The following is a 25,905-nucleotide window of genomic DNA, read 5'->3' as shown; positions in this document are numbered from 1 at the left end:
CGATCCTTGTGGCACTCCATTGGTCACAGGCCTCCAGTCTGAAAAACAACCCTCCACCATCACACTCTGCCTTCTAACTTTGAGCCAGTTCTGTATCCAAATGGCTAGTTCTCCCTTTATTCCATGAGATCTAATCTTGCTAACTAGTCTCCCATGGGGAGCCTTGTCGAACCCCTTACTGAAGTCCATATAGATCACATCTACTGCTCTGCCTCATCAATCCTCTTTGTTACTTCCTCAAAAAACTCAATCAAGTTTGTGAGACATGATTTCCCACGCTCAAAGCCATGTTGACTATCCTTAATTAGTCCTTGCCTTTCTAAATGTATGTACATCCTGTCCCTCAGGATTCCCTCCAAAATCTTGCCCACCACCGACGTCAGGCTCACTGGTCTATAGTTCCCTGGCTTGTCCTTACTACCCTTCTGAAAGAGTGGCACCATATTAACAAATCTCCAGTCTTCCAGCACCTCACCTGTGACTATCGATGATACAAATATCTCAGCAAGAGGCCCAGCAAACACTTCTATAGCTTCCCACAGAGTTCTATAGGGTACACCTGATCAGGTCCTGGGAATTTATCCACTTTTATGCATTTCAAGACATCCAGCACTTCCTCCTCTGTCATATGGACATTTTGCAAGATGTCACCATCTATTTCGCTACTTTCTATATCTTCCATATCCTTCTGCACAGTAAATACTGATGCAAAATACCTGTTTAGTATCTGCCAGCACTTAGTCCATTTCCCACTGAACCCTTCCTATTCATATACCCGTTTGGATGCCTTTTAAATGTTGCAATTGTACCAGCCTTCACCACTTCCTCTGGCAGCTCATTCCATACAAGCACCACACTCTACGTGAAAACGTTGCCCCTTAGGTCCCTTTTTTATCTTACCCCTTTCAACCTAAACCTATGCCCTCTAGTTCTGACCTCCCCCCCATCCTAGGGAAAAGACTTTGTCTCTTTATTATATTCATGGTCCTCATGATTTTATAAATGTCTATAAGGCACCCCTCAGCCTCCGGTGCTCCAGGGGAAACAGCCCCAGCCTGTTCAGCCTCTCACTATCGCTCAAATCTTCCAACGCTGGCAACATCCTTGTAAATCTTTTCTGAACCCTTACAAGTTTCACAACATCCTTCCGATAGGAAGGAGACCAGAATTGCATGCAATATTCCAAAAGTGGCCTAACCAATGTCCTGTACAGCCACAACATGACCTCCCAAGTACTGTACTTAATACTCTGACCAATAAAGGAAAGCATACCAAACGCCTTCTTCACTATCCTATCTACCTGCGACTCCACTTTCAAGGAGCTATGAACCTGCACTCCAAGGTCTCTTTGTTCAGCAACACTCCCCAGCACCGATCCTTGTGGCACTCCACTGGTCCCAGGTCTCCAGTCTGAAAAGCAACCCTCCACCGCCACCCTCTGCCTTCTACCTTCCAGCCAGTTCTGTATCCAAATGGCTAGTTCTCCCTGCATTCTATGAGATCTAACCTTGCTAAGCAGTCTCCTACGGGGAATTTTGTTGATCGTTGTACATAAGTCCATATAGATCATGAGACATGATTTCCCATGCGCAAAGCCATGTTGACTATTCCGAAATCTGTCCTTGCTTTTTCAAATACATGTAAATCCTGTCCCTCAGGATTCCCTCCAACAACTTGCCAACCACCGATAGCAGGCTCACTAATCTATAGTACCCTGGCTTATCCTTACCACTTTTCTTAAATAGTGGCACCACGTTTGCCAATCTCCGGTTTTCTGGCACTTCACCTGTGACTATCGACGATACAAATATCTCAGCAAGGGGCCCTGCAATCACTTCCCTAGCTTCCCACAGAGTTCTAGGGTATACCTTATCAGTCCACTTTTATGCATTTCAAGACATCCAGCACTTCCTTCTCTGTAATATGGACATTTTTCAAGATATCACCACCTATTTCCCTCCATTCTATATCTTCCATGTCCTTCTCCACTGTAAACACTGATGCAAAATACTTGTTTAGTAGCTGCCCCATCTCCTGCGGCTCCACATAAAGGCCATCTTGCTGGTCTTTGAGGGGCCCTACTCTCTCTATCTAGTTACCCTTTTGTCCTTAATGTATTTGTAAAAACCCTTTGGATTCTCCTTAATTGTATCTGCTAAAGCTATCTCATGTCCCCTTTTAGCCCTCCTGATTTCCCTCTTAAGTATACTCCAACTGCCTTTATACTCTTCTAAGGATCCACTCGATCTACATACACTTCCTTCTTCAAAACCAAACCCTCAATTTCTCTAGTCATCCTGCATTCCCTACACCTATCAGCCTTTCCTTTCACTTCAACAGGAATATACTGTCTCTGGATTGTCATTATTTCATTTCTGAAGGTTTCCCATTTTCCAGCTGTCCCTTTACCTGTGAACATCTACCCCCAATCAGCTTTTGAAAGTTCTTGCCTAATACCATCAAAATTATTTTTTCTCCAATTTAGAACTTCAACTTTTAGATCTGGTCTATCCTTTTCCATTAGTATTTTGAAACTAATAGAATTATGGTCGCTGGCCCCTCAGTCATCTGCCCTGCCTTATTTTCCAATATTAAGTCAAGTTTTGCACCTTCTCTAATAGGTACATCCACATACTGAATCAGAAAATTGTCTTGTACACACTTAACAAATTCCTCTCCATCTAAACCCTTAACACTGTGGTAGTCCCAGTCTTTGTTTGGAAAGTAAAACTCCCCTACCATAACCACCCTATTATTCATATAGATAACTGAAAACTCATTGCAAATTTATTTCTCAATTTCCTGCCGATTTTTAGCAGGTCTATATTTCAATCCCAATAAGGTGATCATCTTTTTCCTATTTCTCAGTTCTACCCAAACAACTTCCCTTGATGTATTTCCAGGAATATCCTCCCTCAGTACAGCTGTAATGCCATCCCTTGTCAAAAACCCCACTCCACCTCCTCTCTTGCCTCCCTTTTTGTCCTTCCTGTAGCATTTGTACCCTGGAACATTAAGCTGCTAGTCCTGTCTATCTCTGAGCCACGTTTCTGTAATTGCAATGATATCTCAGTCCCATGTTCCTAACCATGTCCTGAGTTCATCTGCCTTCCCTGTTGGGCCTCTTGCATTGAAGTAAATGTAATTTATCAGTCCTACCCTGTTCTCTGCTTTGTCCTTGCCTGCCCTGACTGTTTGACTCGCTTCTTTTCTCAACTGTACCAGTCTCAGATTGATCTCTTTCCTCACTCACTCCCTGGGTTCCATTCCCCCACCTCATTAGTTTAAATTATCCTGAGCAGCTCGAGTAAATCTCCCTGCCAGTATATTAGTCCCCTTCCAATTTAGGTGCAATCTGTCCTTCTTGTACAGGTCACTTTTACCCCAAAAGAGCTTCCAATGATCTAAAAATGTGAATCCTTCTCCCTTACTCCAGTTCCTCAGCGACATATTTATCTGCTCTATCTTTGATTCCTACCATCACTAGCTCATCGCACTGGGATATTACTACCCTCGAGGGTTAGTAATCCAAATATTACTACACTCAAGGATCTCTTTTTAAAATTCCTGCCTAACTTTCTATATTCTCTCTTCAGAATCTCATCCTTTTCTTTTGCTATGTCGTTGGGTCCAATGTATACAATGACCTCCTGCTGGGCCCTCTTCCCTTTGAGAATATTCTACACCTTTTCTGAGACATCCTTGATCCTGGCACCAGAAAGGCAATGCACCATTCCGACTTTTTGCTGCTGGCCACAGAAACATCTGTCATGCCTCGGACTAGACAGTCCCCTAAGACAATCGATGTCTTGGAACCCAACGTACCCCTAATTGCATTAGAGCCAGTCTCAATACCAGAAACCTAGCTGTTCATGCTACATTCCCCTGAGAATCCATCACCTCCTATATTTTCCAAAAATGGGGATAGCCATAGAAGACTACATGCACTTCCTAACTGCGTCTCTTACCTTTTCTGGAGTTAACCCATCTATGTGACTGCATCTGCAACTTTTCTCCCTTCCTCTAACTGCCATCCATCACACTCCTATGCTCTTGTAAATTCCTCATTGCCTGTAACTGTCTCTCCAACTGATCCATTCGATCTGATAGGATTCACAACCAATGACATTTATTGCAGATATAAACTCTCTCTAAACTCTCACATCTGACAATAAGAGCATATCATTCCACTAAAGGCCATTTTTGCTCCTTCAATTTACAGACCCAGAAAATAGTACTGTCTTACTGCTCCGCAACACACTGCTCCAGACTAACTTAATACTTATGGCTTATGTTGTTAAAAATGTAATCAAGAGACAGATCTTAATAAAGCATATAATCAAGAAAGAATCCACTCTACTCACTATTGTAGATTTACAGCAAGGCTACACTTAAAAATTATATTCATATCTGTTTCTGTGCTGTGACCTCTCCCAAACAGGTTCCTCCAAGATCAGTTGTGAATTTCACTGTTCGTTAAGCTTTCCTCAATGCACTCTGATGTCCAGCGATACATGAATTCAACAGCAAAGGCAGTAACTGCGCAGATTCAGTGCTGTGTCAGTTAGTAATGTGGGTTTCTTTCTCTCTCTCTCCCTCACTGACCATATGCTGCCTATTGTCTGCCTGTCTCCCTTTTAAAAGTGCTGTTGTTTGACTTTTCTTTCTCCAAAGTCCCGAAACAATGCAACAGGTTATAAAACAGTAATTGCTGCTCCTGGAATTTGAGGAAATAACTTCCAACACTTAAAATGCCTCAAAAAAGAAGCAGCTGTTACAGCCACAACTGTAACTGTCTTTGTTTTACCAAAATATAATAGTTTGTATTTATCCAAGTTAAATTCTTTAAAAGTTGATGCTGCCAGACTTTGAACAGAGAAATGAGTTCTTACCGACATTGAGCTGTTACTCAGTACTGGGTAAAAACAATGACTGCAGATGCTGGAAACCAGATTCTGGATCAGTGGTGCTGGAAGAGCACAGCAATTCAGGCAGCATCCGACGAGCAGCAAAATCGACGTTTCGGGCAAAAGCCCTTCTGACTTCTTTGGCTCATAAAAGCACCAGTCCCTTTCTGGGTCAGGATCTAAAAACTGTCACTGGACTTTCAATGCTTTCCATTTGGTTTACATTCTCCATGATAAATAGAGTTCATGGGTCTGTGTCCTGGCAGGTTAGTTTGATCATGATCTCCCATTAGCCAGAACATTCTGCTTTATCTTAACTTGAAGGAGCCATGTCGAAACATTGTCAATTCCCCTCAAGTTAATTGGCTGGGGAAGGCAGTGGTGGTGATGAGAATGAATGTATTGGTAGTCTAAAGGTGGGGTGGACACTAGGAAACACAAAGTTACAGAGGGAAACTTTCAAGAACACACCGAACCAGAGCTGGTAACCCCAATATTGGCCCTGATAGAAATGGTTTAGCCTTTGCAATATGTATCTGCTCACTTTACTCCCCAGAAAGCCTCTGGTTTCTCTCTGAACGCTGGTGAGTGATTTATGGGATATCAGCTCTTTGCCATGACTGCAGTAAGTCAATGTCTTTAGTTTTGTCAGGCAGAGGCTTGCAAAATGCTGACATTTTTGAAATTGGCTCAGACTTCAGAGCCTTTTCTGCTCAAGAAGTAAAACCACTATTTGAATGAGAAATATGTCCATTATGTCTAATTGAAACTTCACTTGGTTTTTGAGTTCTGCTGTGGTGTCTGGGGTCATTTGCAACTTAGATTAATTTTGCAAAATAGGAATACTGTTTCTCACTGATAGGATGTATCAACAAACATTACAATCATGACATCCAGTATTGATAGAATAACTACTACAATCAACGTCACACAAATTAGAAACTCCTGCTTCCTACAATCACATTGTGTATACATTTATGCACATAAACATGGCTCTTTAAAAGAGAGTTGAGAGGGAAAATATTTTGAGGGTTAACAGTTAGGCGGTGAGCAGTAGGAATTATTGAGCTACTGTGTCTGCTGGCGATTGTTTGACTATTTTGAGTCGGGGTGAGAAGTAGGGCTGAAAGCGGAGTCTTTTCAGTTCTTCCTTAGTTGGTGTCATGTTTTCTTTCTTTCTGCCTGTTTCAGAAGAAACATAATTTGAAGCAGTGCACATAGTGCACTCGGGATGCATCTGGATAGAGTCAATGCACCAGGGGTGATCCTTTCTGTCTTTTTCTTTATACATTCCTCAGCTTTGTAATTTACTTATTGCTAAATAAGGATATTAAAATACGAGCATGAATGGGCCATATGGCTCTTCATGTAAGCTTCATCATTCAATACAATCATAGATGATTTTCAGCTTCAATTTCCAAGTGTACTTTATATATCCCTTGATTTCTTGATAGACCAAAAATCTGTCTTACCCCGGCATTAAGTATAGTCGACTATTTCGGGATGGGGTGTTCAATATTACTCTAGGTATTAGTGCAGTTTCATTCCTGATGAAGGGCGTTTGCCTGAAACGTCGATTTTCCTGCTCCTCAGATGCTGCTTGACCTGCTGTGCTTTTCCAGCACCATTCTAATCTAGACATTAGTGCAGTTTCAGCCTCTCTTTCTTCTGAAGAGACCATTTCTATTTCGTGATTCAAATGGACCAACATAGCTGTTCCACAATGTGACTCCTTGAAATTGTATTTTTAAAATTCACTCATGGGACATAGGCATTGTTGGCTGGGGCAGCATTTATTTCCCATCCCTAATTGCCCCTTGAGATGGTGGTGAGCTGCCTTTTTGCACCAATGCTGTTCATATGGTGTTGATCATCCAACAATGCCCTTAGGAAGGGAATTCCAGGATTTTGACCCAGCGATGCTGAAGGATATATTTCCAAGTCAGGATGGTGAGTGGCTTGGAAGAGAACTTACAGCTGGTGGAGTTCCCATGGCATTCTTCTGTCTTTCATGGCACAAGTACATAGCTTCCATAACACACTGGGTAGACAATTCAAATACACAGTCCTCTGAACAAGGAAATGTTACTCTTCTCAACCCTAGATGACCAACCCCTTACCCTCAGATCTGTCTCCATGTTCTGGATTCTGCAGTCAGGTGTATCAACCTCTCAGTGCTTATCTTGTCAAGAATGTGATCATCTCAGATTCTTCTAAACCACAGGAAGCATCACCTGATTTACTTAGCCTCTCATTGCAGAACAATTCTCTGCTGATACTGACTCCAGTAGACACATCATAAATCTATAAAATTATGGAAATAGCTTATATGAGGTGAGTAAGAAACTGAGAGTGCTGGAAATTGGATAAAGCTATGAAACATAGCTGTTTAGTGAGTATCTAAAAGAGGTGAGTCTCCTCTCTCTGAAACTGTCTACCTGCTAGCCATAACCACATTTTCCTTCATAACGATTTGTTGCGATGGTCCATAAATCAGAGCCAGATTAAGTAATACTTGTTATCCAAGCACAATTCAGCCTTCTCCAGTCCAGAAAAGCAACATGTCACCTGCTCAGAATCTTGTTTCTTTTCTTAAGACATAACAAGTTCAATCCCTTTTGTGTTAAAAAAGAACTATCGGTCAGCGCACATCTGTTCAGAATCTAGGGATGACATGGTTGTCAGTGCTCTGCTTTCAGTTTGTTATTAAAGATTAAAATAATGAAATATTGAAGATGACAGAAGCAATAAGTTTTTGTCTGGAGAAATACATACTATTAGAATAGCAGAATCTGAGTGGGATATGTTTTCAATTTACGCCAGTATTGTCAATAAAATTGGCTCCTTGCTGTTTGATCGTGGTGCACTTTAATACTGTTTCTTCGAACATTTGCCTGCTATGGTGTTGACATTTCACCAAATGCAAATTCATGTTTGTATATGAATAGTATCATTATTTACACCAATAATGGCTTCACATAAAACATCGTAAGCCGTTTTAGATTCTGTCATGTTGGAGATGGTCATTGCCTCCGACCTCGCAGTGAGAATTGTAATTGCCACTTATCAGCCCAAGCTTGGCTGTTGTCCAGATCTTTCTGCAAAAGGGAACAGACTGCTTCAGTATCTGATGAGTAGCAATTGCGACTAAACATTGTGCAATCTTCAGTGAACATCCACACTTCTGACCTTATGATGGAGGGAAGGCCATTGATGAAGCAGCTGAAGATGGGCCTGGGACACTACCTTGAGGAACTCCTACACAGGTGTCTTGGAGTTGAGACGGCTGACTTCCAACACCCACAAACATCTCCCTTTGGGTAAGGTATGGCTCCAACCAATGGAGGGTTTTAAGCTTGATTCCCTTAGGTTCCAGCTTTACTAGGGCTTCCTGAAGCACCACTCTGTCAGTTGTTGCTTTGATAAGAGGGCAGTCACTCTCATCTCACATTACTGATTTAAAGGAACTCTCTCATCGTAATTGGTGTGGCAAGATCACAGGTCTAAAGAGCACTAAACTCTTGGCCAAGCTTTTAAGCAAAGGCAATATGCTAATGTGGAACAAGCCTGACATTGAGGCCACAAACATGGAATTGGCAGAAATAGTACTTGCAACTTGCAAAGAAGTTGCTTTTGTGAGCCAGCTGGAGAGGCCTATCTGATTTCAATGGAATACAGACCAAGCAGTGGCCAAGTTTACAGTCTCTAAATAATTTAGGTGCTAACATTGCCACTAGCCACTTAAATGTCCCCATTTCCAGACAAAAGGCTGTCCCTTTGAGAATGTTGGTCATACTTAGATGGTATGCCGGAGTAAACAGTATTGTTCAAGATAGTGGCCATGTTCAAGGTCACAGGCTTATACCAGGTTGAGGTAATTGTGGATGTAAGATTAGGTGTCAGGAGAAACCCAAATGGGCAGATGGTAGATGTGGGAGCAGAAGGTGAGGTAAGCAAGCATGAAGATCAAGGGTTGTACTCAGTCAGAGAGAAAGGAAAATGGCAAACAAATAATGGAAAATGAAAACAACAGGACTAAAGGTGTAATTCAAGCACTCACAGTAAAAATGGAAGTTGGTTATTCATATTCATTTGGGCGGCACGGTGGCACAGTGGTTAGCACTGCTGCCTCATAGCGCCAGAGACCCGGGTTCAATTCCCGACTCAGGCGACTGACTGTGTGGAGTTTGCACATTCTCCCCGTGTCTGCATGGGTTTCCTCCGGGTGCTCCGGTTTCCTCCCACAGTCACAAAGATGTGCGGGTCAGGTGAATTGGCCATGCTAAATTGCCCGTAGTGTTAAGTTAAAAGGGGTAAATGTAGGGGTATGGGTGGGTTGCGCTTCAGCGGGTCGGTGTGGACTTGTTGGGCCGAACGGCCTGTTTCCACACTGTAAGTAATCTAATCTAATCTAATATACTTTCATTGGAAACAGAACCGCAGCAGTGTCCTTTGTCTTAGATGGAAAGGACAAGAAATTTCCAAGTCATATTTCCTTACAGAAACTACTGTAGTGTGAAATTTACTAATTATTCCAGCAATTGTACCCCAGTGTTAGGTCAAAGTCATGTTAGAGTGGAATCTGATGATGCAACTTCTTGCTTGCTATTAGAAGGAAGGGCAGTAGTGGGAAAGAATTGGCCTCAGAGAATACTGTGAAATGGGGTCAGGTAATTTCCAGTAGGGATTGGAAAGAATATGTCTACTATTGAAGAAGTGCCAAGAGAGTCTAACATGGCCTTTGAGCCAGAAGGACCAATTAATAAAGTGATCCTTCAGTATGACATTAAGGACCATTAGTCAGCAATCATGTTAATACAGATTTACTTTTGAGGTCTCCCATGTCAACTGATTTGTTTTTACATGTGGAGATAGCTGTGAATCACATTAAAAAACTGTCTGCCAGAGAAATAAATATGGAATCTTACAAGGCTGTGATGCTGAGTAAAGTTTTCAATCACGTCAATGACTGACTACAGTGCTGGACGTCATATAAAATGGCCTGCGATAGGACCCTTAGTTATGCAAGTTGGATCCTTGGAGCAGGATAGACTCTTGGATCTGCCTTGCAATTGACAGCTGGATGAATTCCCTATACCCATCCACCAATCCCAATGTGGGGAAAGTAGCAAGAAAGTACTGTCCTTGATTTTCAGTCAGCCAGTGAAAAGATGCTTTGGAGTCCTTCTCTCACTGGGAACAATTTCCTTGGCCTTGGTTGACCTGCTTTCCCCCACCCCAGCCTAGCCAATTCTCAGCAGTGCCTGTGGGTTTTGAGATCATTCTCAGGGGTCGGAAAAACATGGTTGCAACTGAGTCTTGTGAGTCAAAACCCTCTACCAAGATGTTAATCATCCATCTCTACCCTGCACATACTGACTCCCTTGAGTCAAAATAGCCCTTAAAAGATTTTATCTGAAATCTGTGAGAAGACATTTACTCACTAAAACCCAAGGAAACAATAAAACAAGGTTTCAAACTCAGCAAAGATAGAATAAAAACCTAAATCAAATGAAAAATAAATTCAATGCATTTTTTGCACTGAGAAATTGTCTGATTTCTTGTACAGTTGAAAATAAGATGGCCTCTCTCACTGGCAGGAAATCCACTCAACTGTCATCACAACCAAATATTGAAACTGGAAACTAAGGAAATGACCTTCACTACAATCAATGGAGTAGACTGCAGATCAGTTGGTGGGGTGTTAATGGCTGACATTGTCTGCTTGAGGCTTCAGGCAGTTTCCAAGGAATAGAGAGTTGTAGACCGAAGGTTCAGTTAAGACCAGTGTCTTGCTGGGACCAGGCTGGTAGGTTTCAGTGAGGAGAGTCTGGGACTAGGATTGACAAGACAGGGGAGGGGAAAGGCTGACAGAGGGGGAAAAAATTTGGGGAAGGACATTCAGGAGGCACAGGGCAGTCAACATTGGTGCACCACTTAATAAAAGCAAAATCTGAAATGAACACAAAGAATTCTGAAGAAACTCAGCAGATTTGGCAGCATCTATAGAGAGAGAAACAAAATTAATGTTTTGAGTCCTGTATGATTCTTCTTCAGAACTAAAGTTGCCCAGGCATCTTGACCAGACTTCCCCACCACTTCCTCCACCCAATTACAATGTTACCAACTGCCTGGATACTTGCTGCTGGTTTCCCACACTCTGGGTGAAAATATGAGGCCATTTTAAGGCCTCAATTACATCTGACCTCTTCCCCCAGTGCTGGTAAAATAGATACGGATGGGAGCAAGTGGGTGACAGCAAGGCACTCCTACCATTATGCCCCAACGTTATATTCCTTCCATCTGCCGACCTGCTCCAGTTCTGATGAAGAGTCACTGGACTTGAAACATTAATTCTGCTTTCTTCCAACTGATGCTGCCAAACCTGCTGATTTCTGCAGCAATTTCAGTTTTTGATGAAATAAACTATACCTAGTTAATCAATAGTCTCTTCTTGTTGTGAACATTGAGTGGTTTGTGCTTCGCCCCTAATAACTGGGCAGGTCCTTCAACTCTGCAGAAAAGGGAGCATTGGTAGCAGCCAGCTACCCAACCACCAGTGGTTAGTACCCAGAACCCAGTAAGACGATTCTCATCTATACAGCGATAAAATGTGGATCATTCTATAATCAGGTGATTTCCCTTGGTGTAACAGAAATTGTGAAATTGTAAATTCTAAAAAGAGTGCTTTGACTATTTTGCCACATATACCCAACAAAGGAAATCATCTCACGCAGTCAGCACCTAGCAACAATTACAAATGTTTGGCACAGCTCTGGGGCTTGGGGCTGTCAAGTGTGGCCAGATGGTGGATTGTTTGGGTTTTGTGGAGGGTTTGGGGGTGGGGGGAAGCGGAATGAATCATGTAGACACGATGGGTATGGCATAAATCTGAAGAAAAATAACAAAGTGAACAAAAAGGAAATGTTCCATTTTGGCTGTTATTCAAAGGTTTCTGGAGTAGTTCCTTTGGCACTCAATGGGTGAGATGTAAGGAAATTCCCTGAACTTGCTTTGGAAATGGAAAAGGAGCATGTGGAGCTGAGTGCGTGGTTAGGAATACCTTACACTCTCACCAGGCTGACCTGAGCTGATTAAGTCTTATTTGTCTGTTTGTGTGACCTGTGTGACTAGGGGCTCAGGGGAAATGAGATGGTGGGAGGGGAATATTAGCATGGAGGTGGGGGCTGGGTGTGCTAATGAATGGAAGGTACAGCAGGAACTTGGTGCAGAACATGGAAAAGAGCAGCACCCAAGTTGAACAATTCCCTGAGGAGATTTAATATTTCACACATCAATGCAATTGTGACAGGGCAATGTCACACAACTCATCACAGCTGCTTCTCGACCAGTTTCAATTTCAAAGAGGCTCCCTCTGACCTTTGCTGAAAATAAATTTAATTGTTTTCCTTCCTCAAATCTCTGGCAGCTCCTACAACTCCCCAAGGGTTGTAGAGGTCACCCTTTCATCTGGATGACTTAGGAATGAGCTCCTGGGATCTGTGAGCAGCTTCAACGTTTGAATAATTTGCACTCCCACCCCCAGCATGCAGACTCAAAAATTCAAAAGCAAAAATTAACTCAGTAGGCTCTGCAGAGTACAGACCAATGACCGCACACAAAGTGTGCTTGTGAAAGGTTGGTGTCAACAGCTATTTATGTTGGATGATTTAATGTTAGTCACTGCCCTCCTCCCCATTACACAAATAATATTGCAAATTTGTTTTGATGCGCTTTGCCTCAAGTATATATTTAAGAGGAGTGAAACACAATAGAGGAAAACTATTCATAACAGATATAATCCAGAATCATTTTTAAACTTAACAAAAAGTGACACCTTTGTGAAAAAAATTGCATTTTTTCAGTTTGAGTGCAATAAGGACTGTAAGCCAGGACACTTAACACAAGGCTGGAATGTATGGCACTGGAATTTACTCAATCGATTCTGATCTCCAGCATCTGCAGCAGCTCACTTTCTCCATTTATCACAAGGTGCTCGTCGAGTCATAGAGATGTACAGTATGGAAACAGATCCTTTGGTCCAACTCGCTCATGCCAACCAGATATCCTAAATTAATTTAGTCCCATTTACCAGTACTTGTCCCATATCCCTGTAAACCCTTCCTATTCATATACCCGTCCAGATGCCTTTTAAATGCTGTAGTTGTACCAGCCTCCACCACTTCCTCTGGCAGCTCATTCCATACACACACTATTCTCTGCATGAAAACGTGGCCCCTTAGGTCCCTTTTAAATCCTTCCCATCTCACCTTAAATCTATGTTGTGACTTTATTATTAACTTGAGCAAGAATTTGCCAGGTCATGCTCTACTATAAAATATTGGAATGTGAGCCACTTTGTAGTTTGAAAGGAAAACTCAGGAAAAGCTCAGTTGTTGTGGGGTGTAAGGGACAAGACTGTAAGGTATCACCCCATAGGAGTTGCAGCAGTTGCAGCAGGTATATGACCTTGGTGCTCTCTCTGAGGATTTCAGTACAGGGCTTCCACTGCTAGAGCCCATTCCTGCTGGTGCTGTTGCCTTTCACCCATTGCTATTCTTTCTGAATCAAAGCAATCTAGATTCTGTGTAGGAGGACTTAGAGAGGAGCCAAGAGCATTTGGATGGCTCTGTGCTATTGGAACAATCTTGGAAAGAAGTTCTAGGAATTATTAGATTGCTAAGTGTTGGAGTCAGGAATCAGAAAACGTCTTGGGGAGGGGAACTGAGAAAATGGACAGGTTGGTGGCTGTGTGTTGGAGATGTGAAGGAGCTGAAAGAAACATAGAGCTTCAGTGCAGCTGAAAGTATGCAAGGAAATCTCATAAGCAGAATGTGCTTATTGTAATTTGAGCAACCTTGGAGCCTGAGACAAACCACATGGCTGCACTGGCTTGGTGAAGCTAACTGTCAGTGAAAGAGCTGTTATACTTTCAAATACGCATTGGAGTGCAATTTGGGAGTTCGGAGGAGCATAGATTCGGGAAAGGAGGGGGATTAAGCAGGAGGGAAATACATGTTGAGGCAGTCCATCATGCAGTGACGACAGCCTCCCATCCTGAACAGAGTAAGCAATGCAACTGTTGCTTCAGTAAATCATGACTTGTTCCATGATATTCCTAACTGGTGCATGGCTCTCAATGCAGACACATTATCAATACATGGTTGGATGGTGAAGAGAAGTCACTTGTAAATGGGGATATTTCCTTGTCATTGAGCAATGCTGCTTCTTTGTGATAGGTCAAAAATGATGCATATGACAGTTGCCTCAGGGGGAAAAAGTCATACAGCACAGAAACCCACAGCCCAACTTTTGCACGCTCACCAGATTTTTTAAACTGACTAGTCCCATTTGCCTGTGTTTGGCCCATATCCCTCTAAACCTTTCCAATCCATGGACTTGGCCAAATGTCTTTTAAATGTTGTAATTGTACTCGCCTCTACCGTTTTCTCTTGCAGTTTGTTCCAAATATGCACCACCCTTTGCGTGAAAAAGTTACCCCTCAGGTCCTTTTTCATTCTTTCGCCTTTCATATTAAAGCTATGCCCTCTGGTTTTATACTCCTCTAGCGTGTGGAAAGGGCCTTCAGTATTCACCTTAACTATGCCCCCCCTCCAAGATTTTATAAACCTCTTTAAGGCCACCCTTCAGCCACCTATGCTACAAGGAAAAAAATCTCGGCCTATCCAGCCTCTCCTTATAACTCAATCCCTCCAATCTGGAAAACATTCTTGTAAATCTATTTTGCACCCTTTCCAGTTTAATAACATCCTTCCTATAGCAGGACAAACAGAATTGTACTCAGTATTTCAAATGTGGCCTTACCAACATCTTGTATAATTGTAACATGACATCTCAACTCTTGTATTCAGTGCTCTGACTGAAGAAGAGAAACATGCCAGATGCTATCTTCATCACCCTGTCTACCTCTGATGCCACTTTCAAGGAAATATGAACCTGCATCCCTGGATCTCTCTGTTTGACAACACTCCCCAGGGCCTTACCATTAACTGTATAAGTCCTGCACTTGTCTTACCAAATTGCAATGCCTTGCATTTATATAAATTAAACTTCATTTGCCATTCCTGGGCCCACTGGCCTAGTTGATCAAACTCCTGTTGTACTTGTAGATAACTTTTTTCACTGTCCACATACCACCAACTTTTGTGTCATCTGCAAAATTATTAACCACATATATATTCAACTCCAACTCATTTATATGAATGACAAACAGCAATGGACCCAGCTTCGATCCTTGCGGCATACTGCTGGTCACAGGCTTTCAATCTGAACAATTCCCTACCACTGCCTTCTGTCTCCTACTGTCAAACCTATTTTGTATCCAATTGGCTAGATATCTCTGGATCCCATGTGATGTAACCCTGCTAAACAGTCTACCATGCAGAATCTGGTCGAATGCCTTGCTTAAGTTCATAAATACAACACCTACCACTCTGCCTTCATCTATCTTCTTGGCCAACTCTTTCCAAAATTCAATCAGGTTTGTACTTTCCACACACAAAGCCAGGCTGACTATCCATAATCAGTCCTTGCATTTCCGAATGCAAGATCCTGTCTCTCACAAACCCCTTCAACAACTTACTCACCACTGATGTCAGGCTCAGTGGCCTGTAGATCCCTGGCTTTTCCTAGAAGTCTTTGTTAAATAATGACACAACATTAGCCACCCTCCAGTCCTCTGATACCTCATGCATAGCTGTCCATGATTCAAATAACTCTGCTAGGGGCCCTGTAGTATCTTTACTGTCTTCCCACAACACCCTGGGATACATCCTGGGATACACTTGATAGGTCCCAAGGATTTATCTACCTTTATGCTTTTTCAGATTTCTAGCACTTCTTCTTCTGTAATTTGAACTCTTTCCAAGACATAACTATTAATTACACTGAATTCCCTAGTTTCTATGTCTTTCTCCACAGTAAATACTGACATGAACTATTTATTTAGGATCTCACCCATCTCCTGTAGTTCCACACATGGATAACCTCACTGATCTTTAAGGGGCCCTATTCATTCCTAGCTACTTTTATGCCCTTAATATACTTGCAGAGTCTCTTTGGATTTCTCTTAATCTTATTTACCAAAACGATCTCTCATGTCCCCTTTTCGTCATCCCAATTTCCCTCTTAATTGTACTCTGGGAGCCCTTATATTTTGCAAAGGACTTACTTGATCCCAGCTGTCTACACCTGACATATGCCTCCTTCTTTTTCTTGACCAGAGCCTCAATAACTCTAGTCATCCAGAATTCCCTACTCCTGCCAGCTGTGCACGAGATGGAACACCTTTAAAAGCTTCCCACATGCTAGATGTCCCTTCACCTGTAAACAGCGTCCCCCAGTTGTAGATATGCCACAGTCTCCAATAGAATCATCTTAGGCATTTGAATGGAAGTTAAAAAAACAGTAGATTAGCAGTTCTTGGACATCTCCAGATTGATTTGTGACTTGCATCATTGTGCATTTAGTTTATTATGCATCATTGTTCTCTTGTACTCAATCCAATCAAATACCTCAGCTGAAGCCTCCACAGCAGAACTCACTGTACCCAGTCCATTCATCGAAGTGTTTATTACAGATTAGTTGGGGCCCCAGAACATCTTTGCCTTTACACCTCCATCATGAAGGTTTCCAATATTATATTCAAAAGCCGAAACACATCCCTCTGGCCTGAGAAATTTCACCCAGGAGTGGTGAGCCTGTGGAATTCTCTGCCTTTACCTTCCAAAACAAGTCTTCCGAAACCTCTAGCAGGAACTCCTCACTTCCCCTCTCCTTGAAGTGTTGCCATTATGAGGTCCAGGCCAGTTGTAATTCTGCTAGCTACACACTTTGCTGAATCTCCTGTGAAGTTTGTGTGGCCCTTTCATCAACCCATTTTGCATCAGGCTGCAAGTTACAAACATCAAAAAATGTCTCAATAGGGGCAGGAGTTGGCTAAATGTGCATTGGGATCACCCACCCAAAAAAGGGCCTCAAATAATCTTTTTTACAAATCTTATCAGTGGAATACAGGAATTTTCCCTTCTATGAGGTGATTCCGAATCTCATAGATCAATATGTATCCCAGCAAAGCAAAGTCTCTGAAATTAAACAGGTTCTGTCTGGATAACAACCTACTCAAAAATAAATTCCATTTGTGATCCTAAAGGAAAATGGCACAGAGATCAAATGGATCAAATGTCAACTGACATACTAAGATTGCAAAAAGGCACCAGCAAAGAGAACTTTCAAAATCCAGCTAAAGAAGGCTGTAGGAATGGCCTTTTGCCTCTATTGTACACTTTAGGCTTGAGTACATTGGAGGAGTCTGCAGTGGATTTTTGTGCAGTGCTGATGAGATGTCAAAGCCAGTTTGCATCAGTTTGCTCAGGACATGGAGTACAGTCCCATGGCATTTTTCAAAATACAGACTGTTCTCCCAGTGTCCTTTATTAACATTTCTTCCTCAAAACCAGCAAAAAACATTCAAACTGACCGTTCCTTTTACTTGCTGTTTCTGGAACCTTGTGTTTCTTGTAAATTGACTGATGCATTGGGTCAAAGTGTTCCAGTAATTTCAGCCCTTGAAAATAACCCAGTGTTCATAAATGTTTTGTCAAAGCAAGACAGTCGGCAGAACCGCCGGATCGAATCCGGCTGAGTTACCCTGCCCCGAAGTCTCAAAGTCGGTATGAGCAGTCACATTCACTCCCATCCCCATTTGGACCACTTCCCACGATTGGAATTCGATGAAACTTGGCCAGAACCTGGAGAACACTCCTGCCTCTGCCAGGGTTAGAGGATCTGAGCTACAGGGAGAGGCTAAACAGGCTGGGGCTGTTTCCCTGGAATGTCGGAGGCTGAGAGGTGACCTTCTAGAGGTTTACAAAATTATGAGGGGCATGGATAGGATAAATAGACAAAGTCTTTTTCCTGCGGTCGGGGAGTCCAGAAATAGAGGGCATAGGTTTAGGGTGAGAGGGGAAAGATATAAAAGAGACCTAAGGGGCAAATTTTGCACACAGAGGGTGGTACGTGTATGGAATGAGCTGCCAGAGGAAGTGGTGGAGTCTAGTACAATTGTAACATTTAAGAGGCATTTGGATGGGTATATGAATAGGAAGGGTTTGGAGGGATATGGGCTGGGCGCTGGCAGGTGGGACTAGATTGGGTTGGGATATCTGGTTGGCATGGACGGGTTGGACCGAAGGGTCTGTTTCCATGCTGTACATCTCTACGACTCTATGACTCTAAGTCCTAAGAAGATGATCCTGCTTCCCTCATTTCTCTTATGCTGAAAATGTATTCCATCTTCTAAAGACTCAGAGCCTGTGCAGTGAGGAATGTGAGGAATGGGTGAAGGGAATCCCTGCTGAGCTGATGTCCATGTTTGTGTGAAGTTCAATCTAATTATTTGAAAGGTACCATGAAAAGTAATAGTAACCATGGTTGGATAGTTTTGACTAGTAGAGAGGCACAGTGGCTCAGTATTTAGCACTGCTGCTTCACAGGGCCAGGGACCCAGGTTTGATTCCAGCCTTGGGTGACTGTCTGTGTGGAGTTTGCACATCCTCCCCATGTCTGTGTGGGTTTCCTTTGGGTGCTCCAGTTTTCTCCCACAGCCCAAGGATGTGCAGATGAGGTGGATTGGCCATAGTGTCTTTGGATGTGCAGGTTAAATGGATTAGCTATAGGAAATGCAGGGATAGGGTGGGGGGTAGGTCTGGGTGGGATGCTTTTTGGAGGGTCAGTGTTCTCAATCGGTTGAATGGTCTGCTTCCAAACTGTAGAGATTCTAATCTATGATTCCAATAGGAATAAACATGGTAAATGTAGGATGTGCATGATGACCAGTGAGTCCAGAAATAGGAATCGTATTTTAAGGATATGAGGTGGACCATTTAGAACTGAGATGAGGAGAAAATTCTCTATCCAGAGAATAGTTGCTTCAGAAATTGGTTGAGGACAAAATATTGAATGTAAAAGATGGTAAAAGATGACATCTCAAAAACCCTACAGACTTGGTCAAAAATATACATGATATCACTATGACATTGATCCTTGTGCATGTATTCAGTTGCAATTCTTAGACTGAAGTATAGTTAACCTTTTACTTTATGACAATCCTGGACAAGTATCTCCCTGGGTTCTGAAATGACTTCGTAGAGGCTGGGCACCCCGTTCCCAGACCACCCATAATTTACACGTGGAGAGTCCTTGACACTGATCCAGCTCCCTCAGAGCCAGCTGACAGACTGAACAGGATGTCTGACAATGCTGTTTCTATCTGTCAGACAGGGCTCCCTGATTGGGGCTGTTAATCTGGTCCAATCAGAGAACTCACATTCTATGAGGTCCACTCGGCCTACCTTGTTATAATCACCACAGATTCACATCAAAACTGCTAAGTGAATCATCAAGCGTGAATGCTAGCTCTTTCTTTAACCAGCATCCCCAGACCCAAGTTTATCATAGAGAATTAACTTTGTGACTGTCTCATGTTATGAAGTGTAGAGGTGTACAGCACCTTTAAGAGAGAGAGGAAGCTAGCAAGAACTGACTGAAAGCATAGAGTGTCCTGAACAATGTAAAAATGTAACAATTGTTGAAATAAATAGCTGGAGTTGCATTGCCATGGAAGAAAACAAATTCAAGTTTGGTCAATCAGTTTAAATTATGCCCCAGATACCAAAATCAATTCAAATTTGAATTTAGTGTTTTGATGACACCAAATCAATGAAATGATCTGATGTTTTGGGGTATAAAACTGGACATTTTGAACAGTTAGAGGGAGAACTGTCAACAAAACCAACAAGTACAGACTGCCAGCCAAATAATTCTCTGAAAGGTATCTGTTCATATGAAAGACCTGCGAAGCAGTATACTGAAGAAAAGATGACAGAGGAAAAGCTACAGAGAAGATACAAAGAGAAGATTCGACAGCTGGCTGGTTTTGAAATTTGAATATTTTTTGTAAATCTTAATCGGGGTTTTTATCCGACCAGTATTGGAGAGTGGGAGGTAAAAGATAGGTTTAAGAGAAAGGAGTTGTAAATAGTTGTTGGTTTAAATATTCTCTGTTGGACTTAAAGAATAAAATTGTTAATTTTTGCTTTAAATAGTGATCTCTGGGATAGTTCTTTGCCTCTCACATTTTAACAGATTACTGCCTGAGGGGAGCTTCTCTGTCTATCAGGTTTAAATTAGCAGAGGGGGTTGACCTGATGTTGTAACATTCAATAAGGCATACATGTTTGCCAGATCAGTTTGGGTGAACAGCTCAGTATCTGCTATCTGATCTTCAGCACTTTCTGAAGGCAACTCAAATGAAAGTGATGGACTTTGATAGTATGCTAGCATTGTACCAAAATTACAACTGACAGTCATCTGAGCTGACTTTGGAAAATAGGCTATAAGGAGCATCGTAAGGATGAAAGATAGGTAGAGAGGGCAGGGGTGGAATTCCAGAGATTAGGGCCTTGCACTGAAGACTTGGGTCAAGAACTGTGAATTTGATGAAGATCAGGAAATGGACAAAGGTCCAGCATTGAAGGAGCTGAGAGGTCCCCGAATGTGGTCATTGGAGGGAAATACACAGATAGAGCTGATCAAGGCTTTTGAACGATTTGAAAACAGGTATGGGAATTTTAAAATAGAGATGCTACCAGACATGGAATCAAGGTGAAAGTACAATTCATACTTCATGTTCTGAGCTGACTGTAACTGGACGTCTACAAGTAATTTTTGAATCTGTTCAGCATTTTATTCTGTACAAATTACGAGTTGCAGAATCCCATGATGGTACACATAAAACACTTGCATTGTTTCTAGCTGTTATACAATTGCCACCATGGGTCACTTTTGTTTAATGGTGTTTTTACATCTATAGTTTGGAGACGATCTTTTGAAGTTTTACCTCGGGGATGGGGAATGTCTTTACAGCAAATCCAACTTTACTATAATCCTGTTTCCCCATGACCTTCCCTTGGAGGCATTAATTAAAGAGAGACATTGTTGCTCATTCAGGATTGAGGGCTTATTGTGAGTTGGGATTTTCCCTGTAAAGGATTAGCATTCTATTTGATGTTGAATTTACTTGATGCGCTGGTTGCTTATTCAGTGAAAAAAATGAATTCAAGCCAATAGTGATCAGCTTTGGTTAGTTGCTTTCTTTCCTTGCTGCTGAACACAATTTTGCAAGCGACCATCAAATAGCGTCACGTGCATCGACTGAAATGTGTCATTGAAGTCAGAGGGGATTTGTTGCTCATCCGACAGAAAAGATTAGTGGGGCAGGGCAACTAATCCCTTCAGCCCACCTTCAAGATGAATGGAAGGGTTGGGGTTTAAATACAGGCTGTACTATATTTTGTCATTGGTCCAGTCTTTTTAAGAGCCCTGAGAACAGATGACACTGAGTCATGTGCTTTTACTCACACCAATCTCTTGTCAAGCAAGCCCTTCTCTGCACATTTGTACTGAACCTCACACAGAGAATATTAGAAAAGGGCAAGAAGGTTTCACAAACCCAACAATAACTTGTGTTCATTTCACACCAAGAGAGTCATAGAGTCGTAGAATTACACATCACAGAAACAGACCCTTTGTTCCAACTCGTCCATGCTCACCAGATATTCCAAACTGATCTAGTCCTATTTGCCAGCATTTGGCCCATATCCCTTGAAAAACCCTTCCTACTCATGTACTCATCTCGATGGCATTTAAATGTTGTAATTGTACCACTTCCTCTGGCAGTTCATTCCATACACACACCACTCTATGTGTAAAAAATGTTGCCCCTCAAGTCCCTTTTAAATCTTTCCCCTCTTACATTAAACCTATGCCCTCTAGTTTTGGACTTCCTTACCCTGGGGAAAAGACCTTGGCTATTCACACTATCCATGCCATTCATGATATTACAAACATCTATGAGGTCACCCCCCCATCCTCCGACACTACAGGGAAACTAGCCCTAGCCTATTCAGCCTTTCCCTATAGGCAAAACCTTCAATTCTGGCAACATCCTTATAAATCTTTTCTGAACCCTTTCAAGTTTAACAACATCTTTCCTAGACCAGAATTCAATGCAGTATTCCAAAAAGTGGACTAACCAGTGTCCTGTACAGCTGCAACATGACATCCCAACTCCTATACTCAGTTTACTGATCAATGAAGGCAAGTGTGCCAAATACCTTCGTCACCACCATGTCTACTTGCAACTCTGCTTTCATGGAACCCCAAGATCTTTTTGGTCAGCAACATTTCCCAGAGCCCTACCATTAATTGTACATGTCCTGCCTTGATTTGCCTTACAGAATGCAGCACCTCACATCCATAAAATAAAGTTAAAAATCACACAACACCAGGTTATAGTCCAACAGGTTTACTTGGAAGACCTAGCTTTCAGAGTGCTGCTCCTTCATCAGGTAACTAGTGGGGAAGGATCATAAGACACGGAATTTATAGCAGAAGATCATAGTGTCAAGCAACTGATACAATATATTGAACAAACCAAGATGTTGTTAAGTCTTTCATCTTTTAGAATGGGTTGCAGGTTTCGATTCATTAATATGCAAATCCAAGAACTTCTTTGAAGTCACATTCCGGATAACTTAAGGTTTTAAAAAAAAAGATGACATCTCAGCTCAGACAATGCATTAAAGGTGTGAGGTTAGAGTTTGTCTGTATACCAATCTTGAGTCAGACAGGTTCTATTTCCAAAGTAGGGATTCATAAAATGTCACATGGATTGACTGCCTGCAGATTTTTGAACAAAATAGAAGTACCTGCAAATGCAATTCTGCAAATGCAAATTCACCGTATAGACTTATTGGTGTGTACGTGCATATGAGGAAGAAAGAGAGAGAAAGACAGAGAGACAGAGTTGTGTGTGTGCATGCAAGTCTCTCAGCCCCCTCAGGAACCCCATAAACCATTCTCATGACTGTTCTGACCTCATGCTTTATCATTGATCTACGCAGTCAGTCAGTTTGTGAATGCATCTCTGTATTCAGGTACCTTCATATCCTTTACGCTTGCAACCTCCTCCAGCTCTATCATCAGATACTTAAGAGAAAGAAGAACATCAAAATATGTTAACGGAGAAGCAAAAGCTCAAAGGCAGCATATTCTCCAATTGCTGCCTGAAAGATGACTAGACATTAGCAAGGAACATATTAAATATCTCACACCTGAAGTTAGGGACAATCAAATAAAACAAAAACTGTGGATTCTGCAGCTTTCAGCACAGCCAACCTATTTTCACTCACACTCCCCAGTCCCCATTATCATCTGTATAGTTCCCATGGCTTACTATTAACAATCCTTTTGTCTGCCTACCTTTCTTTTTTCTCTCTCTGAGCTCTCTCTCCAATGATCCTTCAATTCTTTTGCCTTCCACCTCTCGTCATCAGCATAAAATACCACCTTTTCCATGCTGTTATCATTTCTGAAGAGCGGTCATTTGACTCAAAATTCACAGATGCTGACAGAGCTGCTGAATTTCTCCAGCATTTCAAATCATAGAATAATAGAGATGTACAACATGGAAACAGACCCTTTGGTCCAACCCGTCCATGCTGACCAGATATCCCAACCCAATCGAGTCCCACCTGCCAGCACCCGGCCCATATCCCTCCAAACCTGTCCTATTCATATACCCATCCAAATGCCTCTTAAATTTTGCAATTATACCAGCCTCCACCACATCCGCTGGCAGCTCATTCCATACACGTACCACCCTCTGTGTGCAAAAGTTGCCCCTTAGGTCTCTTTTATATCTTTCCCGTCTCACCCTAAACCTATGCCCTCTATTTCTGGACTCCCCGATCGCAGGGAAAAGACTTTGCCTATTTATCCTATCCATGCCCCTCATAATTTTGTAAACCTCTAGAAGGTCACCCCTCAGCCTCCAACGCTCCAGGGAAAATAGCCCCAGACTGTTCAGCCTCTCCCTATAGCTCAAATCCTCCAACCCTGGCAACATCCTTGTAAATCTTAAGTGTATAAATCCTGTTAAGATTTGCTTTCCCAAAATGCAGCACCTCGTATTTATCTGAATTAAACTCCATCTGCCACTTCTCAGCCCATTGGCCTATCTAGTCCAGATCCTGTTGTAATCTGAGGTAACCCTCTTCGCTGTCCACTACACCTCCAATTTTGGTGTCACCTGCAAATTTATTAACTGTACCTCTTATGCTCGCATCCAAATCATTTATGTAAATAACAAAAAGAAGAGGGCCCAGCACCAATCCATGTGGCCCTCCACTGGTCACAGGCCTCCAGTCTGAAAAACAACCCTCCACCACCACCCTCTGTCTTCTACCTTTGAACCAGTTCTGTATCCAAATGGCTAGTTCTCCCTGTATTCCATGAGATCTAACTTTGCTAATCAGTCTCCCATGGGGAACCTTGTCAAATGCCTTACTGAAGTCCATATAGATCCCATTTACTGCTCTGCCCTCATCAAAATTCCTTGTTACTTCTTCAAAAAACTCAATCAAGTTTGTGAGACATGATTTTCCACTCACAAAGCCATGTGACTTTTGTTTGTTTGAAGACTGGGACAGCTTTGCCATTATAAATCCCCATGTACACATTTATAATCAGAAATGGGTCATTCTGCAGTTATCCTTGCCACCTACATAAAAGAGAATGATTAAATGAGAATGATTAAATTGAAAATAATTTTCTTTGCTTTGATTAATTCACTTCTTCTCTTGGCATATACTCCAGATAGATGATTCAGCATTTGTTTGTTGGGGTTCAGTCCTTTGTGGAATGTGTATTAAAAATTCATTTGGTAAGGTAAAGGATTACACGCCAAACAATCGCCTCTTTACCCCTTTAATTGTTGAATGAAATAGTATATGTTTCAAACATTTACATATTTCTCAACATAACAAATGTGTTGTTTTTAATAAGAACCAATGTTTAACTTCAAAAGAATTTTTAATAATGGCAACAGATTAATTCCCACTTGCAGAGAGTGCTATACCTTCCATTATAACAGGCTGCACTAAAAATGTGGTAAGAATATAAGCCGTATTACGTTAACCTGGAGCAGTGTTTAGTAGAGGAATAGGTCGGTGCTATTTTCTGGGTCTGCAGCTTCAAAGAAGCAAAAATGGCCCTTAGTAGAGGGATATGCACTTCTTGTCGAACGTAGGAGTTTAGGGAGAGTTTACATGTTACTGAGGATTATATCTGGAATAAATGCCGTTGGTTGTGAATCCTATCAGATCGAATGGATCAGTTGGAGTGACAGTTAGAGGCAATGAGAAATTTACAAGATCTAGAGGGTGTGATGGATGGCAGTTAAAGGAAGGGAGAAAAGTTGCAGATGCAGTCACATAGATGGGTTAACTCCAGGAAAGGTAAGAGATGCAGTCAGGTAGTGCATGTAGTCTTCTGTGGCTATCCCCATTTTTGGAAAATGTAGGGGGTGATGGATTCTCAAGGGAATGTAGCATGAACAGCCAAGTTTCTGGTATTAAGAATGGCTCTAATGCAATTAGGGGTACGTCGGGTCCCAAGAGATCAATTGTCTTAGGGGGCTGTCTAGTCTGAGGCATGACCGAGATTTCTGTGGCCAGCAGCAAAAAATCAGAATGGCGTATTGCCTCCTAGGTGCCAGGATCAAGGTTGTCTCAGAGAGGATACAGAATGTTCTCAGGAGGGAGAGGGCCTAGCAGGAGGTCATTGTACACTTTCGAACCAACGACATAGGAAGGAAAAAGGATGAGATTGTGAAGGGAGACTATAGAGAATTAGGAAGGAATTTAAAAAGGAGGTCCTCAAGAGCAGTAATATCTGGATTACTCCTGGTGCTATGAGTTAGTGAAGATAAGAATCAAAGTATAGAGCAGATGAATGCGTGGCTGAGGAGCTGGTGTATTGGAGAAGGATTCCCATTTTTGGATCATTGGAATCTCTTCTGGGGTAGAAGTGACCTGTATAAGAAGGACAGATTGCACCTGAATTGGAAGGGGACTAA

The sequence above is a fragment of the Chiloscyllium plagiosum genome, chromosome 4, assembly GCF_004010195.1.
Source record: "Chiloscyllium plagiosum isolate BGI_BamShark_2017 chromosome 4, ASM401019v2, whole genome shotgun sequence".
Lineage (NCBI taxonomy): Eukaryota > Metazoa > Chordata > Chondrichthyes > Orectolobiformes > Hemiscylliidae > Chiloscyllium > Chiloscyllium plagiosum.
This window is presented reverse-complemented; position numbering follows the sequence as displayed.